The 21,972-nt window shown below is 39.3% G+C and overlaps 1 protein-coding gene across 1 annotated transcript in view; it reads left to right on the top strand.

The window, feature by feature from the left end:
• The first annotated feature begins 14,908 nt into the window (after nt 1-14,908).
• Nucleotides 14,909-21,972, top strand: part of LOC140231477 (fascin-like) — a 53,002-nt gene continuing 45,938 nt past the window's right edge. Inside the window, exon 1 of the mRNA XM_072311608.1 lies at nt 14,909-15,196. The gene's annotated coding sequence lies outside the window, so the exon portion shown is untranslated. The remainder of the gene's footprint in view (nt 15,197-21,972) is intronic.

Genomic DNA, 21,972 nt, shown 5'->3' on the forward strand with positions numbered 1-21,972 from the left:
GAAGGTGAAATTTGTGGAAAAAAATAAACTTGAAAGAGCAAAAAAAAAAAAAAAAAAAAAAAACGCGACCCGAAATTTCCGTGATTTTCGGTCGGTCGCGAAGGGCAAACAAACCATTTTTTTTTTTTGGCCTAATCATCACTCCGTACCAAAACGGCGGGCATCGCGGGGTAGCGCAACCCCGGAGCGCAACTTTCCACATTGTAATCAAGCTAATGTGTATAGATTTCGATTATCGGCTGAAAGGAAGGATAATTTGATAACCCTCCACTCTAAACATTATTTACATGTTTAACCTGTTATTTCATCGCGTAGAGTAGTCGTTTAAATTGATTATCATTATGGGTAACACTTTACTGAGCCTTTTCCGCTGATTAGAAACATTATAATAAAATTTGCTCTTTATCCCTCCCGCATAATAGAATACAACCAGGAGCGTCATGCAGTTCTGAAATCACTATGGAGGAAAGCTGAATATACTTAATGGCTTGAAGCACGTTTTCCACAGTGCATGTATCAGTGCCAAGAATTCCGCACAGTGCATGAAACTAGTCAACACAGTAGACAGTGAAATGACATCATGCTTTGGGGTCAGTGTATCGCATTGTCAATACACTTTATAAAGACTGGCTTTGAAAGTGCCATATAAACAAACTGACGTTGACTCTGCATCAATTATAAGTGTTTTGGTTCATAACTACACATTCACACGCACACACACACACACACACACATCAAATTATATATACATTACATTTAGTACCCCGATATTCTTAAATTCTAATACATATGTTGTTCATATAGAAAATATGTGTGTGCATACTGAGAACTAGAGAAAGAATAAGAAGAGAGAGAGGAACTGTCATTTTAAATTCATCAAACAAATAAACAACAAATTACATTACATATAACATCAAATGAATTTTCAACAAAATTACAAAATTATGCACTCGTTCATTCGAATTCATTTTTAGGCATCCAATTTATTATCTTTTGCAGTCAATTTAGCACGCATGTTTATGTTCTGGTTTTTTTTTTTAATTTCAACATAGTTATTGCTTTGCAAGCATCATAACATTTAGTATTTTCGTATTCATTTTAGAGATTTTGGCAACAGTTTTTTTTTTTTCAATGTGCTTATTAAGTCTTCCTGTCCAAAGACAGTGCATGTGGTCACAACTTATCTGGCCGTTGAGCGCTTTATTCCGAGTGTGTCGGCCAGCTCTAGGAAGTCATGGTTATGATCGTAAAATGTTCCTATAATTCTTTTTCTGTCTTCTTGAGAAATACGTCTGCATCAAACTTGTGCTGTCATGACTGTAAGAAGATGAAGTTAATATGTAGTATTGGTACATGTAGGCCTAAAATGACATGTATGAAAGAAAAGGGGCGTTACAGAACAACAAACTCGAGTTATATGTAAGGGTCAAAAATAATACATTTACTGCTTAACAGTGCGTGGATGAAACAAAAAGTCACATAGAAATACGCGTTCAAATGTTCTCACCTTTACAATAAAGAAATAACATGACATTATTTTGAATGAACATGTTTGGAATTTGACTGCCCATACGCGAAATTGAAATACTGAAATACCCTTTAGGGCCAGTGCTGGAGAATTTGAATGACTGAAGAGCACGTACCAATTTGAATGCCCGATTTACGAATTCGAAAGGCACATGTGCAAATTTCATTCATCGAAATGCCAAATTGATCGAACAACTTGCAATTTTGAATGACAAAATATTAATGTGCAGTGACGAGGATTTTCTTCTATCAAATTGACTGACAAAAGTGCGAAATTGGCGGGGAAAACCTATATGTAGTAACAAATAATTGAAAATTCAGTGCATACAGACTTTAGATAATATTTCGTAGTACAGAACGGATTAAAAGCAGTTTATAGTACGTCACATTCATATTGGATAAGGGGTTAAGATAATGTGCGGGGGATAATTATGCCTGTGGGGGTAGATTCCCAGAAAAGAAGTTAAACAGAATCGCTCACATGCGCATACACACACTGCACGCACGCAAAGGGCCCCATTTCATAAAAGATGTTAGGATGGCAACTCTTGCTGGAATGGCAACTTCCAATAGCAACAGCCAATCAGGAAGCCGGATTTTTGTCATTGTTATGACAATTGCCAGTCCAGCAAAAGTTGCTATCATATCAACTTTTTAGGAAACGGGGCCCTGGACAAGCATGCATGCATACACATACCCACACACACACACACACACACACACACACACACATCAACAACAACAACAATAACAAAAACAAGGAGAAAAGAAAAGGAAAACACCAACAAGACCGTCATATAGGGACAGCATTAAGTACATAATGGTTCCTGCAGCTGTGGGAGAAAATAAAAATAAAATACGAAAAAATAAAATATTGGAGATGAGACCCTCTTGACCTGTACAACAACCATGCGGAGCAGTTGAAATCAATGTTACTCATTTCAAATCATGTATTGATTCATGTTGTCACTCAGAGTACTGCAAAACGCTTACGTTTAGAATGATGTAACAGATCATGTATTTCAGTCTTTAGGGAATTCAAAAGTTTGGGGCTATTCTATAAATAATAGTATTTTGCAACATTCGTATATAGTCTAGTTTTTGGCATCACTGTCTAGTAGAATATCACTTTTGTCGATAATCTGTCAACGCTTCGTAGACATTGGAGAAATGAAAAACAAATACCGATGAAACTAAAATTGCCAAAACTGTGGCAGTAAGTCATGTTTCATTTCTTGTTTTGTATGAGCCAGTGTGTTGTTTTGATTATGTAATTTTTCATTTTGATATTTATGTCCTACTGTAATATATGTATATTTTTCATTTTTGTAAAATCATTTGTAATTCAGCCTCTGGCTGCGATCAATGATTTGTTGAATAAAATATCATCAATAATAATAATAATAATAATAATAATAATAATAATAATAATAATAATGTAGTTATGGTGGGAAAGTTTAGTTTTTACAGACATGAACAACGACCAGCTGTGAACTCGCTTTCATTTCCTTTCAGAATAAATATTGATTATGTTTTTTACTTTAGCATCCACAGGACATTAGCAGGTAACGATATACTGCACGCCCACCACACCCACACAAACACACAATACACACACGCATGGATGGTGCAATCATTAATTAAATTTGGCTAATATCGCGTAAATTTCTTCTCTTTTTTGCATTATCTTGCGCCAAATGACAACATAAAAAAGTCGTTAATCGACGTGTAAACGACATGTTTTCTAACGTGACATTTTGTCTCTAAAGTTGTAATTCAAACGTCTTAAGACGTCTTTGTATGACCACCTAGACGTCAGACAGACGTCAATCTAAGATGTCTCAATGACATCCATTTTCTTTGTTTGTTACGTCAAAAAGACGACATATTACGACGCCTTTCTGACGTCTAAATACTTATTTTATTTATTTATTTATTCTGTGTTCTTTATACAGGGTAGTCTCTTCAGTACATAAAACTGCTTTACAAGAGAGCCCTGTATTACATAAAAATATCTAAAATACAGTTTACAAATTGAAACAAATTTTGAACAGTACAAGGTTACAATCCATGACACTATATTACATACCATGCAACATAATACAAAATATGAAAAGTTAAAAAGGCAATCAAAATATAAAACTGAATATGATATAAGATGAATAAAATGTATGATAATGTAAAATTAAAGTACGTCTTACATTCAAAACAACAGTATGCATTTATTATAACCAGCAGAATATCACGCATGATTGAAAAAAACAACAACAACACAACAACAAATGCGATCCATCCATTATTCCCTATCCCCACCCCACCCCCACCCCCTTTTTTTCCCGGATAATACAGTGTAATTGCTGCGGCAAATTGTTTTGTGTGTTTTAAAAAAAAAAAAAAAAAAAAAAGTATCAAACTTTCATAAATTCTTTAAATATTCAAACTGCACAAAAATTTATACATAAATAAATAATCACTGTTTGGTTTGGGTAAAAACTTAGATGGCAAAAATTTATAAAAGTTAAAAATCAAAAGTCAAAACTTAAACATTTACACTGTTTCTTAAAATTCTCAAAAGACACACAACATACCGGGACTTGAATAGATAAAATACAATGTGCCTTGATACGAAAATGTTGACCTTATATATTCTGTACGTGGTTTAGAGACAAAAAGAGGATTGTTTGCAGAATATCTTGTATAATAATATACCGGTCTATTGGAAATGAGTTTCTTTAAATACATGGGTGTACGATTATTGATAATTTTAAACATCATTATACAATGATTGAATCTAATCCGTTGTTGCACTGATTGTCAATCAAGCAACCTTAATAAATTATCAGATGATGTATATCTATCAGCATTTAATATCATTCTATATAGCGTATCTTGTTTGAGCACGTTGTAATCTTATTACGTTATATTTTGTCGTATTTGATGTCTTTTTTACGTTTTCCATTGAGCAAAAATACGTCTTATTGTCGATAATTTACGACGTCTTTTGACGACAGTACTGACGTAAAATTGACGTCATTCTGATGTCTCTGCTATTAGGACTATTGATGTATATAATTTGCCTTATTTAGATACTACAACATGTAGGCCTTGTCAGTTTTAAAAAGGGATGGTACAGTATTGGTGGAGATGGAAATTGGGCTTTTAACTTTTTGCGAGATACAAAGAAAACACTAATGATATAGTACAGAACCAGTGGCGTAAGTACGGGGGGCATGGGGGGGGGGGGCACGTGCCCCCCCCCCCCCCCCCAATCCGCTGGTAAAAAAAAAAGAAAAAAAAAGAAAAAAAGAAAAAAAAACCTACCAAAATGGTAATTCAAGGGTTAGTAAACTACTTTTGAAATCGACATGAAAGGATGATCAAGAAAAAAGATATTTTCGAAGATTTCTTTTAACCATCGATATAAAGAGGTATTATAGTGAAACATTGTTCAAAAAGCCCGGAGACGACAAAAGATTGTGATTCAGTGTGATTCCTGGTTGGCATTTTGAATACAAGCAGGATGTGCGCAGTGTGCTCAGAACATCGGAATGGCAAAAAGAGTCGCTGCAATGTGCGCAATGTGATGTTTGATAGGTTTTACACATTTGCTATCAAAGCTCATTGATTTTGCAGTGTTGCTTTACATACTAGTCTATATTAAAATGCCTTGCATTGCCAATAATAAGACTTGACCTTGGCTATTTCCTAACTTTTCCATCTATATGAAACACACACACTCACAAACACAAACAAATTAGGGGATGCTCTATATATAAAGTGCAGATTTTGGACATCCTTCTCCCGCTTGGTCACTTCGACGCCCCCTCGCTGGTCATACCTCCCCCAATCATGAACATAAACCGACACCCTTGACTACCAGTGGCGGATCCAGGGGACGCAAAAGCACCGGGCGCCCCCTCCCTCCAAAGCGAAAAAATATATACAAATGTATGTAGCTACAAACGACAGTTTTTGGACTGTAAAATGTCAAAATTTTCAAGCTCGCTCGCTCGCATTTAATCGCTATGGGCAATTCTCCTGATGTTGCTGTCAGTAATTGCCAGCAGTTGCGCCCGGTGCGCCCCTTCCCTTAATTTCCAAAGCGAAAAAATATAGCTACAAACGGCAGTTTTGGGACTATAAAATGTCAAAATTTTCAAGCTCGCTCGCTACGCTCGCTCGCATTTAATCGTTATGCAATTCTCCTGATGTTGCTGTTTGTAATTGCCAGCAGTTGCGCCCGGTGCGCCCCCTCTCCTTAATTTCCAAAGCGAAAAAATATAGCTAAAAACGGTAGTTTTGGGACTGTAAAATGTCAAAATTTTCAAGCTCGCTCGCTTCGCTCGCTCGCATTTAATCGCTATGCAATTCTCCTGATGTTGCTGTTTGTAATTGCCAGCAGTTGCGCCCGGTGCGCCCCCTCTGCTTAATTTCCAAAGCGAAAAAATATAGCTAAAAACGGCAGTTTGGGGACTGTAAAATGTCAAAATTTTCAAGCTCGCTCGCTCGCATTTAATCGCTATGCAATTCTCCTGATGTTGCTGTCAGTAATTGCCAGCAGTTGCGCCCGGTGCGCCCCCTCCCCTTAATTTCCAAAGCGAAAAAATATAGCTAAAAACGACAGTTTGGGGACTGTAAAATGTCAAAATTTTCAAGCTCTCTCGCTTCGCTCGCTCGCATTTAATCGTTATGCAATTCTCCTGATGTTGCTGTCAGTAACTGCCAGCAGTTGCGCCCGGTGCGCCCCCTCTCCTTAATTTCCAAAGCGAAAAAAATATAGCTAAAAACGGCAGTTTTGGGACTATAAAATGTCAAAATTTTCAAGCTCGCACGCTTCGCTCGCTCGCATTTAACCGCGTGATACCATTCTCCTGATATTACTGCCAGTAATTGCCAGCAGTTGCACCCGGTGCGCCCCCCCCCCCCCCCCCCGAATTTCCAAAGCGAAAAAATATAGCTACAAACGGCAGTTTGGGGACTGTAAAATGTCACAATTTTCAAGCTCGCTCGCTTCGCTCGCTCGCATTTAATCGTTATGCCATTCTCGTGATGTTACTGCCAGCAACTGCCAGCAGTTGCGCCCGGTGCAACCCCCTTAATTTCCAAAGCAAATATATATATATATATATATATATATATTTGTATATATATATACATACATATATTATTATATATAGCTACAAACGGCAGTTTGGGGACTGTAAAATGTCAAAATTTTCAAGCTCGCTCGCTCCGCTCGCTCGCATTTAATTGTTACGTTATGCAATTCTGATGTTGCTGCCATGAGGTGCCCCCCCCCCCCCAATGTCTTCACCCACGGTACGCCACTATACAGAACATACCATTTTTAGAGGAATTCAAAGTTTATTTGATGAAAATCGGGTTTGGAATGACTGAAACATCCAAAAACAAAGTAAAACAAAGCGATCGTCACAAAGTATGGGTCCCACACTTTATTAGAATCGCTCTCGTTTGGATATCTTAGCCATTTCCAAACCAATTTTCATCAAATAAACGTTAAATTCCTCATAGAGTTACATGCTCTTTCATATTAATTTCATAAGAGGTTTCTCATTATCTCACCAAAATATGTTAGAAACCTGAAATTAGGTCTCAACCGAACGATCCCTGTTTTAAATGCAAGGGACGTGTCGTGTGGGAAAGGAAGACCCAAAGCGTCCAAAGCGCCCTCTTGCGTCGAGAGACGCCCAGCCACCTGCTCAACCCTGTGTGTAGAGTTCTGTGGCAACAACTTTAAGTACGCAGGAGCTCGTCCAAACGCTGAATAGCTTTCAATAACGTTCAGGACACGAATTATCCGCAAATCGAATAAGCCAGTTCGGAGTTAGTTTAATTATGGGCACATATTCGTCCGAATTATGGGCACATATTCGTCCGAATGACCTTTCTGCTTCTTTTTTTCTCAGTCGGTTACGGGCACTTCACTCGTTTTCAGAGCGACATAATACATAAGCTTTACCTGCTAACGTAACAATAATTATGGGATTCACCAATCCTGTTCAAACAAAGAATGAATTTACATAGACCAGATGACCAGAATGATCCATTCATTAAAACTTGGGAAAGCATCCATTTCGTTATTTTGCACTGAATGTATTAACAATCTCTTTCTATTGTACTGCCAAATACAACTTTTGCTGTCATGTGGATGTGCAAATGGCAAGCAACCTTTATTAGGATTACATGAATAATCATCACAGATGCTTATCCAAGCGCCAAGTGAATTTAAAAGCAAACATGCTTGTTGGTACGAATGACCTTTTTCTGCTCATGCGCAAAGTGGAACTCCGAACTGGCTTATTAGGTACAGCCATGGGTACCACTGACCCTGGCCCCTTTCCCTTCCTACGCATATCTGTTCATGACCGGACGGTGATTTGGTTCAATCGGTAGCGCGTCTGCCTCCAGATCCAAAGGACCAGGGTTCAATTCCTGAGTCTAGCTGAGCAATGTTGTGTGTAATGATACCACCCCCTCTGGTAAGAGGCAGAACACTCTTGCCTGCTTACCTACTCGCCTCACCATGCCATCCGAAACATGTATTGAACAACGTTCCATACAGCCAAGCCAGCTGATGTCGCATCCGCCTCATTTTTACAGATCCGTACAAAGCCCCCATCATCTTGACCAACTAAAAGAGTACCTCTAGCAGAGAAGCCACAACTCAGACATGGTTCAACAACATAATAACCCGTGCATCGTGACCTTCCCCGGAAAGACTTCCTCTCCTACAAGAAACGCAACACATCAAACAACATTATACTACATACATAGCCGCTACACGGCGGGCAACGCCTCCCGCATAACCCTATAATCAGCGAATGTGAAACACTACGAAGCATCTTCACAACACCTCCCCTCCCCTCTGCCCCCCCCCCCCCCCCCGTCACATCTTACGTCGCTATATATAATTTAACATTACGACTCGGACATACTGATGAATGCCAAATCACCTATACACTACACAATCTAACTACCGTACATACTACCAAGAACACAGACACCCAAACAATATCAATACTATAGATGGGATTGAAGAAGACGCCTTGCCGAGCGGTGTTGTAGCTCCATGATTGAATCAACGACATGTACCATCATGACCAACTAGAAACACTCCCGCCAAAACCGCCACAGATCCAAGACTCGCCAACAACCTTCATCTCTTTGTGGTCTGAAAAAAAAAAAACAAACAAACAAAAAACCGGCGTTCTGTACCAACACATCCAATATAAACACACGTTCGCAAGCGTGTTAAAAAAACAAAAACAATAACAACAAAAACAAATTTCTTCAAAACAAATTATGAAGACTGTAAATGATCATGTCTAACCTATCTAACCACATGTAACGAACGCAACCTACAGTGTACAGGAAAAACCCACACAACTCTCTTTACACCATGAATACGCTCTTGAACAATACACGCTCTGAAATAGCCACTCACAAACCTCTATTACCCACACCTGTCCTCCACACACACCACTACCCCTTCTTTCTGCATCTGATATCCCTGCCCTTTCCACTCACCCACAGATCGAATACTACACAACCGGACTCAACTTCTTCTAACGCCATTATCAGGGTAACCACTTCATTCTTCTATGCTTCGTTTGAGCACTAAAATTTTCTTGCCTTACGTGGAATTGCTTAATTGCGAATACTGTGTTCTTTCTGCGTATGTTAATTGAAGTCATATTGCTTTTTTGTTTGTTTGTTTGTTTGTTTGTTCATTTGTTTGTTTTTTGTTTGTTTGTTTGTTTGTTTGTTTTACCGTGATTTTGTTCAAGTTTCGTATGTTGCTTTTGCTATTTTATATTTCAAAATCCCTGACAAGGACCGTATTTAAAGCGGTTGAAAGGTCGGCAAATAATAGTAGGAAGTACGTTTTATACGCCAAGTTTCACGATTTTTTTTTCGAGTCAAAGTGTCCACATAATGTTATTATATATAGCATTTCAAATAGTATCAACTGGCAGTTTCGATACAAATATCATAATGATAACATGGCCTACGATACCAGGGTAGCCTCTTTGATCACTGTTCGCGCCTTTCTCCAAGAGGACCCTGCAATTGTCTTTTGTACCAAAGCATCGCCAGGTACCTTTTTTCTCTCTCTCTCTGTCTAAGTCAAGAGGGACGTCATTGGAAAACACATTTTTGGCCAAGTATGTGAGCGCCGAGTTGGATTGCGACCCAGGACTTCTTGTGTCCCTGCAGTTTTTAACCATAACCAGTGGGGGATCCAGAGGGGGGCGCACCGGGCGAGCGCCCCTCTTCATTTTGAAATGAAAAGAAAAAAATCGGCCCCTCCCCCCTTTGATTTTGTAAAGGCGCTTCTCCTTAACGGAATTCCTGGATCCACCCCTGATAACCACACTTTTATTGTTGGTTTTGCGAATACGAATTATCTTCAGATGTATGAACAAACCCCGGAAACAAACACATCGTGTATCAGAAAACCTCCGACGGTTAAGGAGTTAAGGGCTTTGTGTTTGCCTGCCTAATCATCCATTTCAGCGGATTTTCGAAAAGCAAATATTCTTGCTTGAAAACTACTATTCCCTTTCCTTTCACTCTTTCATCCAACAGCTGAAATCTTCAAAGTTTGTTTGCTTTTTGGTTTTTTTTTTGTTTTTTAACCAGAAACATCTACTTTCATAATGTACCATTAAAATACCTTCAACTTCAACACTAGTAGACAAACCCACGTGTTATTATCACTGCCTGTGCATTTTTGTTAATGATTCGTAAAAGCTTGCCATTCATTGGAGAAAGGAAGAAAAAAAAAAAAACTTACCGACAATGCCGGCGAAACTGAAAGTGACTTAACTTAGCACGCCTATGAATACATCATCAGGTCTTGTTTGTGCCCAGAATTCATATCATCTTTCATGTAGTTGGTGCAGAATTCCTTTGCTCGAAATTAGTGTAGCGTTTCAAGCTCTTCTATACCATTATACCAAAGGTTTCATTTTTTTTTTTTATACCAGGGACAAGCAAAGTGGTTCCATGATATTTTCTCCTACACCAATTGCTCCTATGGGTATTACATCAGAACGGTAGGCCGATCGTAAATTATACCCACAAACATAACAATAGCCCTAATCCTCGCATCAAAAACCATCTCACTTAGACCTAAAACCATCTCACAGCCCTAAGTCCTTGGAGAAGACAAGGCATGAGCATGGAGCATGGAGCAATGTCGTGTTACCACAAGCAAAATATAAGACTGCTTTCACTTCTTATACTTCCTCATTTAATATCTCCAAAAATAGGTTTTCTATCTCTCTGATCTGGCTGCAAGAAGTTGAACCTTGTTTTACCGTCAGCTTGTGATAGTATCATAGGTGGAACCAGCCAGGAATGACATGGCCGAAAGAAGGGACAAAATTTTCGACCATTCTCCACATACTCGTGGTTTTATTCGGAAGTGCGAACCCTGGCAGCGTGGGTCCATCGTGTTCAGAAGATCTTTCCCCCAAAGGGTCCACGCAACAGCGCCCTCTTAAATTCTCTGACATTTTTACTGCTGACATATACTTTTACCTTTGACATTTTTACCAGTACATGTAATACAGCTGTAATATCCTTTTTCTCTTGGCATATTCATACTACCACTGACATCTTTAACTGATGTTTGTTTTGTTTTGTTTTGTTTTGTTTTGTTTTGTTTTTTGAACCTTAACATTTTTACTTATGACATTTTCACTGGTGAAAATCTTATACCGCTTCTTATCTTATTAACCGTTTCTAGTTTATCTGAGCTGTTCTCTCTCCAGTAGATAAAATTTTGAAAAATGTACGATTTTAGCAATTAGATGAAAAAAAAATGTATGTCATACGGAATATTGATACAGTCGCATTGTCGAAAATCCCATTGCTCCTATATTGATCTCTTCGTCGTTTTTTTAAACAAGTAATCATAATAATTTGATCCCATTTATACCCAGAGAAGTCTCTCCAGTGGCATCACTGTTCTACAAGAGGGTCGTTCCACTGCCATATCCCTTGCATTACCAGGTACCACTGCGTATACAGGGGCGGATCCAGGAATTCCGTAAAAAAGCGAGATGGGCGCAAAGTAAGGTGCCACTTCCGGGTTTCATCAGCTGACAAGCAAAAAAAGACCCCAAAAAAAAGGATTATGCTTATGCATACTTCTATTTTTTTTTTAAAAGTACAGAATTGAATATTTTGTCTTTTTTTCTTTTATAAAAAAGGAAAACAAAATAAGGGGGCGCCCCCCCCCCCATTTACCACTGTTATACACCTATTTCAAGACAAGGAGGTATAGCACCTTCTTAGTCAAGTCATGTCTTAGTCAAGAAGAAAGAAGAAAGTCATCTTTTCAAGGATGAATGCAGCAGGAGGAATTCGAACCCATGACCTTTTGTTTACAAACTCAAAGTCTGATCCACTGTGACATGGTGATTCTCTGTTTTCCTTTATCAGTGTTGCTATTGTTGTCGTAAAATATTTTTCAATTTGTGACATTCTCTACACAGAGCAATACATTGTGATGCTGTCTTGATGGGATTAAACAGATCAAATATTACAGCCACATATGTATATGATTAAAATCAAACGACCAACCAGCAAACACTTAGTAGGCCTACACAGTCATTTTTGCATTTGTATAAACGGAGCGCATAAATGCGAAAATGAGATATTCGTATGATTTTTGTGTCAACTTCAATTTGTTTGATGAGTCTTTTAACAATTGAGATGAATGAGATCAAGTTTGAGAAATTGAAGAACATGTACCCCGGTTCCTGCAGCAGGAAACTTAACCAAAAAGAAAAAAGAAAGAAAGAAAAAAGAAATTGAACCAAAACAGTAGCCGCTGGTAGTACATGTTTATCGTACCAAGGAGTTATTCAACTCCTTGATCGTACTGATCAAACCGAATCATAGTCAGAAATCAGGATGTCTTTCATTCACTGGGGTTTTTTTTTCTGCTGTTGTAAAAGAGAGATACATGTACAATCGCTTTCGTGCGAGAGGGGGAAAGAGAGAGAGAAAAAAAAAGAAAAAGAAAGGGGGAGAGAGGGAGTGTGAGTTAGAAAAGATTTCCTCGCGAGTCCTCGAAGTCAGTGAACTGTGCTGTTGTTTTCTGTTTACTAAAGCACTTCACGATGAGTGGAGTACACGGGGCTGCCTTATTTGGGCAATACAGACTACTGCATTGATGCAAATACTGGTCTTGCGCAAGAAGATTAAAGTCAAGTAGAACTGGGAGGTGGGAAGAGACCCACCTCCCTGGGTAGACTGATCAATGTCCAATAACTCTTGAGATTACCCGGAATTGTGTCGCAGTATATGGCTTTAATAAGATGGTAAGATAGCTTTGGTTGAGATGGGATTCAGCTTTTAACTTTTTTTGCGAGATAATTATGAAGTCACTTCCAATTCTCAGAGGAATTCAAAGTTTATTTGATGAAAATCCGTTTTGAAGTGGCTGAGATATTCAAAAACAAAGTAACACGAAGTGGTCCTAATAACAGAAGGGTCCCACCTTTTATAAGGTCCTTTTTGCTTTTGGATATCTCAGCCATTTCAAAATCAATTTTTTTAAATGAAATAACCTTTTCATTCCTCTTAGAATTGTATGCTCTTTAATTTGTCATAAGAAGTTTCTCATTATCTCACGCAAAAGCTGGAAACCTGAAGCTCTATCTCAAACAAAGCTATAATATCCCTTTAACTTTGATCAAAATTCAAAAGTCCTGCAGCTCATCTTGAAAACAGAAAATGGGAACGAAAGCGCCCCGAGTGCAATATGATTCCAGCAACTATATTGATATCAGCGACGAATAGGGACAATATCTATCAGTAAAGTATTAATGGAAAAGTGTGCTTCAAATGTACTTGACTCTGTTGATGGCATTTCCTCAGAATTTTCCTGTGTAATAGCAATGATATTTTCAGATTAAAGACTCGAAAGTCTTCCCTTTTGCAGAGTTTTTTTTTTCTAGAAAACATTGAAAAAGAGAGATAGGTTTGAAACTGTTATACTATCAACACTTATTGCTGTTCTTCAACATAAAAAAAGCAGAGTTGAAAAGAAGAGACAAAGGTGAAAGGTAATAGTGAGACGATACTGCATCATACAATGATCATTATGATCGAGGGTATTTGATATTGCATTTAGGTAGTATTGTCGTTTAACCCGTTGAGGACGGACTGATTTTGCTACAACACGCATTTCCCATAGACCCCTGCCCGAGTATACTCGGGACTCGTCCTCGTCCCCTCTACCCCCTCGAATTTTGCTGTTCATATCGATGTACTGACCAATTCAGAATCAGGGCGTTTTATTATCGCATTCTTATCATTCTCTTTTCCATCTAACAAAAGCCATTATCATGATTATCACAATAATGGTTCTTGTCAATATACACTGGGATACAATATTCTCACAAATGGCTTCTTTCTGCAAAAGCATGCTGCGACATGACTGCACGCTTCCCAAATGCAGTTAGTAACCGTTTGGTGCTGAATGTTCGGTTCTCATTTTTGCAGAGTTCAACGTTCATTTTTTTGTCGATTGTGGTAGAGGTAATGAGAGAGGGGGAGGGGTCGGTGAAATAAAAAGCAGCAACACAATGAGGAACGCATGAGCATGGGACTTGTTGTATGGCTCTGTAACTGTAGTATGAGGACGTATTGTGCATGCGAACTAAATTCGGGATTTACCGGAGTGACGTCAGGGGGTCACCTCCCTAGTGGTGGAACGCCTCTGGTTCTGACATTGTTTTGGTCATCCGGGTCACAGATTATCACGGCATGATCAAAGAGTCTGACCATCATCAATGCGAACCCACGATTAAAGTAACCAGGGAGGTGGAAGTAACTAACCCGACTCATTTTCATACGACCCTTTGCCATATATGGAAATGAAGAAGCTGCTGCCGATGATGTGGATCTTTCCCCCATTGTTTGTGGTGTTTGTTTATTTGTTTGTCATTGTTTGGGGGTCCTTTTTCAAATTTCAGTCTGTCTGACACCACGAGAGTTGTCAGTAATGTTTATTTTGGGATGACCGACCTGGCGGTATATAAATAAAGGATAGTTAACATAGACACACTCATTAATTCAAGAGTTGTACCTTGAAGTGTTTAACAAATTTATTTCTCTTACGACTGTTTACAATATAGAAGAAGATAAACCGGTTTGGGAGGATATCGTCAGTAAACCGTGAAACTGAAATTTTCTTGTGTTAGAGCGCACCCACATGCAGCATATTAGCGGGCTGATCACGTGACTTCTCTGTTCGCCCCGCCCATCTCTTCTCGGCGGAATAATAATCCGACCGCACCAACCGAGCTAGCAGACACCGCTTCAGCGTCGTTACATTTATGAAGTACACTCCGTCGAACACAGAGACATACTGACTTCCTGAACCCCGCTTCGCTCCCTCGCGCATCGCTACGTGTGTACACGCGGATGATTCGCTCATAGGTTCTCTCTTACTACCCGCTCTCAGCGCGCGGAGAAAGCGGTACGGTGTGGTAGAAGTAAAGCGCTTGCATCTTTCACTCTTCTGAAGTGGTTGTGAACAGTGGTGGACCGTAGATACTCGGCCGTTAACATTGCAGAGCTTCTTTGGACACTTTTCACGACCCGAGGCTTTGGAGCCAAACTGCAGGTACGTTACTTAATGTCCAATTAAACTGGTGATGAACTTCTAGTCACTTATGTTGGAGCCGGAACGTGTGAAAGTTTGGCAAAATGCCTAATCCCATGCCATGAGTTGTGTTGCGTGTGTGTGTCTGTGTGTGTGTCTTGATTCTCGAACAGGTGTGCCGCGATATCTTGAGCATGGCGTGTGATTCAAGTAAAACATGGATGTAAACTCATTCCACTCACGAAACGTTACAGGCATCATGGGCATGGCATTGATATCGAATCCATAAAGAAGACCGACCTCTCAGGACTCCTTATTTCTCAGCTGCACGATTTCTCGGTATCATTTTCACGCTTTGCCAGTTTACTGTAAGCCTCCTTTCATAACATAAATAAATCCGAAAGTTTTGCTCTCTCCCTCCCCTACGTCTCTCTCTTTCTCTCGAGAAGTTAAAGAACTCTTCGAGGTCAATCCCTGAACCTCAGAAACTTTGGAGGGGCTTGGTTGAAGTGAAAAGGAAAAACGTATGCTAAACTAATACGCTTCGTGGTTTTGCATTTTGTCATACTAGTACTCCTGCTTTTTCTTTCTTTTTTTTTAGCCAAATTGTATAATATGTATCGGGCTCTTAGGGGTTCTTTACGTTCCCCCTGGAGAAAGGCGGACCTCCCCTCCCCTCCTTCAGCATGTTACATGCACGCTTCCTGTTGCTCCACGCACAATCAATCGCCTGGCTTCCCTGTGTAGAGCGTAGGGAAAATAATACAATTGTAGAAAATCAAGCGTGATGCTCCTGGAAATCAATCATAATTGTGCCCAAGGGCGAGCTGAATAGCGACTGTGCGTGTTTATGCGATTACGTAATGCACGCCCTTCTGTGCTGTGTGATGCGCAATGTTGGTGCATGACATCGCCTGCCTGTGTGTTATGCGATGTCATTATTTTGCTCCCTCCGCTTCATGTTCAAGCTTGAGCTGCTCTGCGCTTTTATGCATGCACAGATCATCGTGCCTGCTTCAATATTTAGGGAGACTCATTTGGTGAAGATGATTTCAGACAAACTTAAAGAAATGTGTAGATAAAATATCTGCTCATGGCATTTAGATAGTAGAGTAATTAGATCGGTAATGATTCTTCAGCGCAAAACCAAAACTTTAAAAAGGCATTTTGATCAAAAATTGCCAAGTGATCTCGTATTTATACTTCTACCAAATTCAGATTTGGTGTTTATGCAAAATTTGCTTCCTCAACTTTTTGATTTGGTATGCTTAAATGAGATTTTTAATACGACACAAGTTTGTGACAAGCCCTGATAAATTTTGATCCTGACACCTATAGGAGATACTGCTCGCGTAGAGGCCAGAACCCGGGGCAAAGTGGACCAAATTTGTTGGTCAGGCCGAAATAGCAATTTAAAGCAGAGCAATGCAAGACTTTTGGTTCATAATTTTACTTCAGGACGAACACTAACAAATGGCAGTATCTGGGTTTTTTTGTTTTGTTTTGTTTTTGTCTCTCTCTCAAATTATCCATGTTATCAAATACCAGGAACTTGAAAAAGTACTAGGTGTTTCAAAAAACATTTCCCACTTTTGATCATTAATAGCTCAAAAACTATTCATCTGATAAAACTGTCATTAATATGAGTAATAGCTGAATAGTGTACAATTTTGTTGAAGGGAATTTGGATGTGAAAGCATAAATCAGTTTCATTAAATCTAAGATTGATTTTGAAGTAAGGTTTCAGATTTTGGTCAAATTTTAACCCTCTGTACAAAAATGAACTTTGCACAGGAACCAATGATGTGTATGTGAGTGTGTGCTGACAATGGCCCTGAACAATGGACATGCCTGAACCACCTGTTGACTAGGCGTCAGTCTCGCGCTCCCAGGCACATGAATGCTTAATCAATAATTCATATGGATTGCCTTGGGCACTGCTAGTCTGAATTCATGCACGGTAAAGGGTAAAATGCATGCACATGGAAAAAGTAAACACATGGAAACATGTGCTTGCAAACATCACATTTCATTCCAGCTGGCAATCATTTTCAAATTTTGCTTCACATATCACTAAATCTGGGATATAAATAAGCATAAATGATCTAAAGTTCTTCATTTTAATGCAACTGTCTACTAATAGTCTGACAAATTGTCACTTTTTCGATAAAAAGAGATCATTTTTGGTAAAGAGTTCAGCAGCATTTTTCATTGGGGCGATTTGTTTCACAGTAGATTATTTAAGGCTCTATATACACAAGTGTATACTCTAATTGATTTTCTTTGCTGCCTGTCACCATGTTTCCGACAGAACAGAAGGTATTCATTGTAATTTCGTTTTTCAGAAGTAGGGAGAGCACTGTCGCCATTCAACGACAGTATCGGCAGGCGTTTGACTTTACACAGATACCGCCAGAGGCTGAATAAAGACTAGTTGTGATAGTGGAATTTCTCATGAATAAAAAATGAAGCATTCAAACCCTGGCCATTGTTCAGGACCATTGTCAGGGTGTTAACCACACACTCCCATACACACCCATTGACCCCTGTGCAAAGTGAAGTTTTGTACAGAGGGTTGAAAATAGAGCAAAATCTGGAACCTAATTGTGAAATTAATCATGGATTTCATGAAACTGATTTATGCTTTCATATTTCAACCACCTTCAACAAAATTGTACACTATTCAGCTATCACTCCAATCAATGACAGTTTTATCTGATATATGGTTTTTTAATTATTAAGAATCAAAAGTGGGAAATGTTTTTTGAAACACCTAGTACGAAAATTCATCGTTGCTCCAGACCTTCGGGGCAAAGTGAAATACGGAACGAGGCAAAGTATAAATTGAAAACATTGTATAGGCCTACTAGAGGTTGTCTTGAATGTGAAAACAATATACTCTCCGCTAAATTGCTCCTCTTTGGTCTTTCAAACACTCTGTTATAGTATTGAATGTCCTGCTTCCTTAAAGGACTAGATGAGGCCTACATGGTTTCGAAATTTAAGAGTAGCTAGAGAGTTTTGAGGGATGATGAGGTTGATATTTTCCGACGATCGAAGACATGAGGAATAAATTGACGTGATAGGGTGAATCAAATCGGTAGAATGTTTTGTTTGAAAGGATAGTTTATTTTTTCATCACACTCCTCGGAGCATACGTTGGCCAAGAACACCCCCCCCCCCCCCACAACACATATGGACACCTTATGTACACACTGTACAATACACCGACGCTAACATCTTGCGCGTTCTTTGCAGGCAAGGGAGATTGTAACAAGCGGGCTTCAAATGCAATTTTTCATTGTAGGTCGACGAATGCTATATTATGCCATCGTCTGTGTTTCAGCTTTGTGTAACCCATGCTTCCAGTGCGGGAGCCAATGAGGAAAAAAAAAAGAAGAAAGAAAACGGTCTCTGGTGAAGTGATCACGTCTGCTGCTTTAATAGAGCACTTGCTCAAGACGTTCGCGGATTTTTTTTTTCTCTCACCAGCGAGGAGGGGATTAGTGAGTAGTCTGCTGGAAGTATCAGTATCCATGGCAACCACTGGCTACACGATTATGCGCTTTAGGAAAGCGCGAGGTTGTTGGGCAGGTCCAACCATAGACCCACCCTTAATTCAGTGATTCACAATCTTCCCTCCTCTTTGTGTTTTCATAAATAGATGATCCAAAGCCTACCAGATTTAATTAAACTTCATGACCCCTATTACCTATAGGAATATGTTTCTTTTTCTCTTCTGACGAACTACATTGTACATCTTCGTATTTTTATCGAGAAATGCTGAATGTTTTTCTTAGTTGAATGAAAGACACCCCCCCCCCCCCCTAATATGGTCGCGGTAGCCTAAATGTGCCTAGATTATGCTCTGAAGGTTAGAAGTATAAGGGCCCAAGTACAAACCGCATATGCCAGTCCGTATATTGCGATCTTCAGATAAACGTAAATATAAACGCTTCCAAAAAAGTCATACAGATAAAACATAAGGACAAATATAGGCCCATTGTGTTATTTTTTTTTATATAAGTAAGCCTATCAGTTCAGACAATTGATTAACAATAGTAGTGTAGGGCCTATAGTATACACTCATCTGCAAACAAAAATGTCCCTTTAATACGTATAATGATATTTTTCAGGTATGATCGTTGAAGATGATAGTGATGGATATGATGATTTTGATGAACGACAAGATGAGTGAAAGGAATAGGTTTATGAAGAGACCAGGGGGTCGATTTTACCTCTCCGTGTGATAGAGGTCGAGGGTGTAGGCTTATACGTTCTATTACAGACTCCTTTACAATGACATTGAGCTCCGGTGCCGAGTCCGTGATGTTTTCTGCTTTTATGAGTATGTTTTTAGACCCTATATCACAAATTCAGAAATATTGTTTCACTGACATGTGATAGGCCTATGTATCAAATATTATTATGACTGAATATTCAAGTTGTTTTTTTACAAGCACTAAGGTTCCTTGCCTTTCATTGATATCATCAACAGCTGAAATGATTGAGCATAGCAATTCCCATAATGGCACCTTGTTATTTCTGCGTGCACCAGGTCACGATGGCAAGATATGTTTCAGACAGTTTAATTCCTGCCATAGTGCTCTCAATTTTCCACACAACAATAACACGTGATCATACTATCATACCATGGGAGGTATTATAGTTCTGCGAGACCTGCCTTGCTCGTGTGATTTTGGGCATATTTCAAGGTAAGGTTCATACCAAGCATTGTTATGCTTATTTCGGCTGACTTTTTACGAAAGATAAGTCAAAGAGAGCTGTTTTGTTTTTCTTTCTATGGGTGGAGCATAGTGGGTGCAGGAAAAAAATGAAATGATAGAAAACAGCTCCAGAATTTGTGTTTTTTTGGACTTAGTCACATCAGTAGAATAGATGACAACATTGGAATGGATGATTGGGAAACTTAAAAATTTTCAGTCCTTGCGCCGAGATAAACAGGGGCTCCCTTGTCACGTTCACATTCGTACAAAGAAGAAAAAATCACGGAAGAATAGATGTGACGGTGATATGTGAAATTCCGTTTTTGTTAGGTACATTGGTAAAGATCGCCTGGTTTGCCAGAAATCGGTTGAGTAAGCCCTACATAATACATCAACAGATTCTTGTCTCTAATTCCACCCCCATTCCAAGAGAGCGAAGACAACGACGGCCTTTGTAATAGACCACAAAGTTTCTAATAACTCCTTGTCACTTGTATCGTGATTTTCAAGATGTCCATGTCCATGTCATACCAAGTGCAGAAATGATATTTGTATTCCTGGCAGCATTAATCTCGTTGTCAAGAAACCCTGGCGTGAAGTGAAGGACATTTTCTTAGATGAACGAGACAATGAATGTTCACATCAAATCTTTTGGGAAACCTGCATTGTGCCATTAATGATGAAATTACTGGTTTTAGCAGGTGCTCACATACTTTCTTTCTCAAATTTATAAGTTTTCTACGATCCGGGCGTCCAACCAGCGGAACGTCAGTTTGGAGGGGTACCATGATATTCATACTATACCTGTCGTGTATGTATTGGCAAGTGCAGTTCACCATTCGTGAGAACCTGGAGGCAAGCTCCGTGTTGCGTAGAACATACATCTGTGTTTTGTCCCACCTCACAGTGATGATGTTTTGCATATGAATACAACCACATAGGAGGTACTCGGCGGGGCGGAACAGTGAACAGTGAACAACGCAGCTCCCGTTGCTGAGTGCTTTCAAAAGAGAGCATTTACTTGCAATTTTGCCACAATGGCTGCCCCCGGTAGTCCTCCCCTCATTTTTTTTCTGGAATATCACCCACTAAAATCTCGGCAACCTTGATAAATACAAAGGGCAAGAATAGCTCCGTATTGTGGTTTTGCTCTGGTCTTGAGAAAAAAAAAGGTGAAGATGTCTGTCGCCATCATTCAAGTCGTCCTCCCGTGACTTTGAGCAGACCAAGGAGTAATCATACTCCTTGAGCAGACGATGCGTTGACACGAAAAGTTGTGGATCGTTTCATTTTTGTTTTTGATTGTTCTAAGCATTAGTTAGTTCAGCTTCTCTTATTGCAGCTTGTGTATACATCCGATAAGAAGAAACACTTCACTAGTATGAATGATAGTGAAAAAACGCTGAATACTTGGAAGATCCTTTTATTTTTTTTTGTGTGTGTTTTCCTTCTTTTTCTTTGTGTTTGTATCTTCCATTTTCTTTCTCTTCAAATAGCAGCGAGGTGACTAAGCGAAGTTTTTTTTTTTCTCCGTGAAATTAACAGCCCTGGAAGTTGTGCTTTGCATTCCTTTAATCGGGACTGGCTACTTCTGGTCAGTCAGGCTAGTATGCGGCTTTTTTTGGCCAGTGCTTTTTTGTCTATACCAAGGAGGTATCGGATACCTCCTTGTCTACAAAATATATGCACTTCATCTAGTGATCTGGCTTGGCTCGTGACCGTTGCAAAACTAACAAATCCACAACCAGCGAGCGCAATACCCTCGGACCTGGACGCCACGTTTTCCTGCTGCCAGTGCGGTAAGCGGTTGAAAAACTTGGGACTTGCTCGAGTGGGCGTGGCGGAGACACGGAAGTAGGAAAAAGAAAAAAAAAAACAGGAGAGGCATGTTTATAGCAATTTCCTCTTTGTAGACAAATTTCTAGAACTTCAAAGGAAAACTCTACCACGAGTTCGCCCTATGTTCGCTGGGAAGAAAAGCATCACCCAGACACACACGCACATCGAGGGGATCAACCAGAATAGCAATTTCTGATAGTTGAAGTATGTCATGGCTTGGTAATATGTGGA

Source organism: Diadema setosum, chromosome 8 (assembly GCF_964275005.1).
Source record: "Diadema setosum chromosome 8, eeDiaSeto1, whole genome shotgun sequence".
Classification (NCBI taxonomy): domain Eukaryota; kingdom Metazoa; phylum Echinodermata; class Echinoidea; order Diadematoida; family Diadematidae; genus Diadema; species Diadema setosum.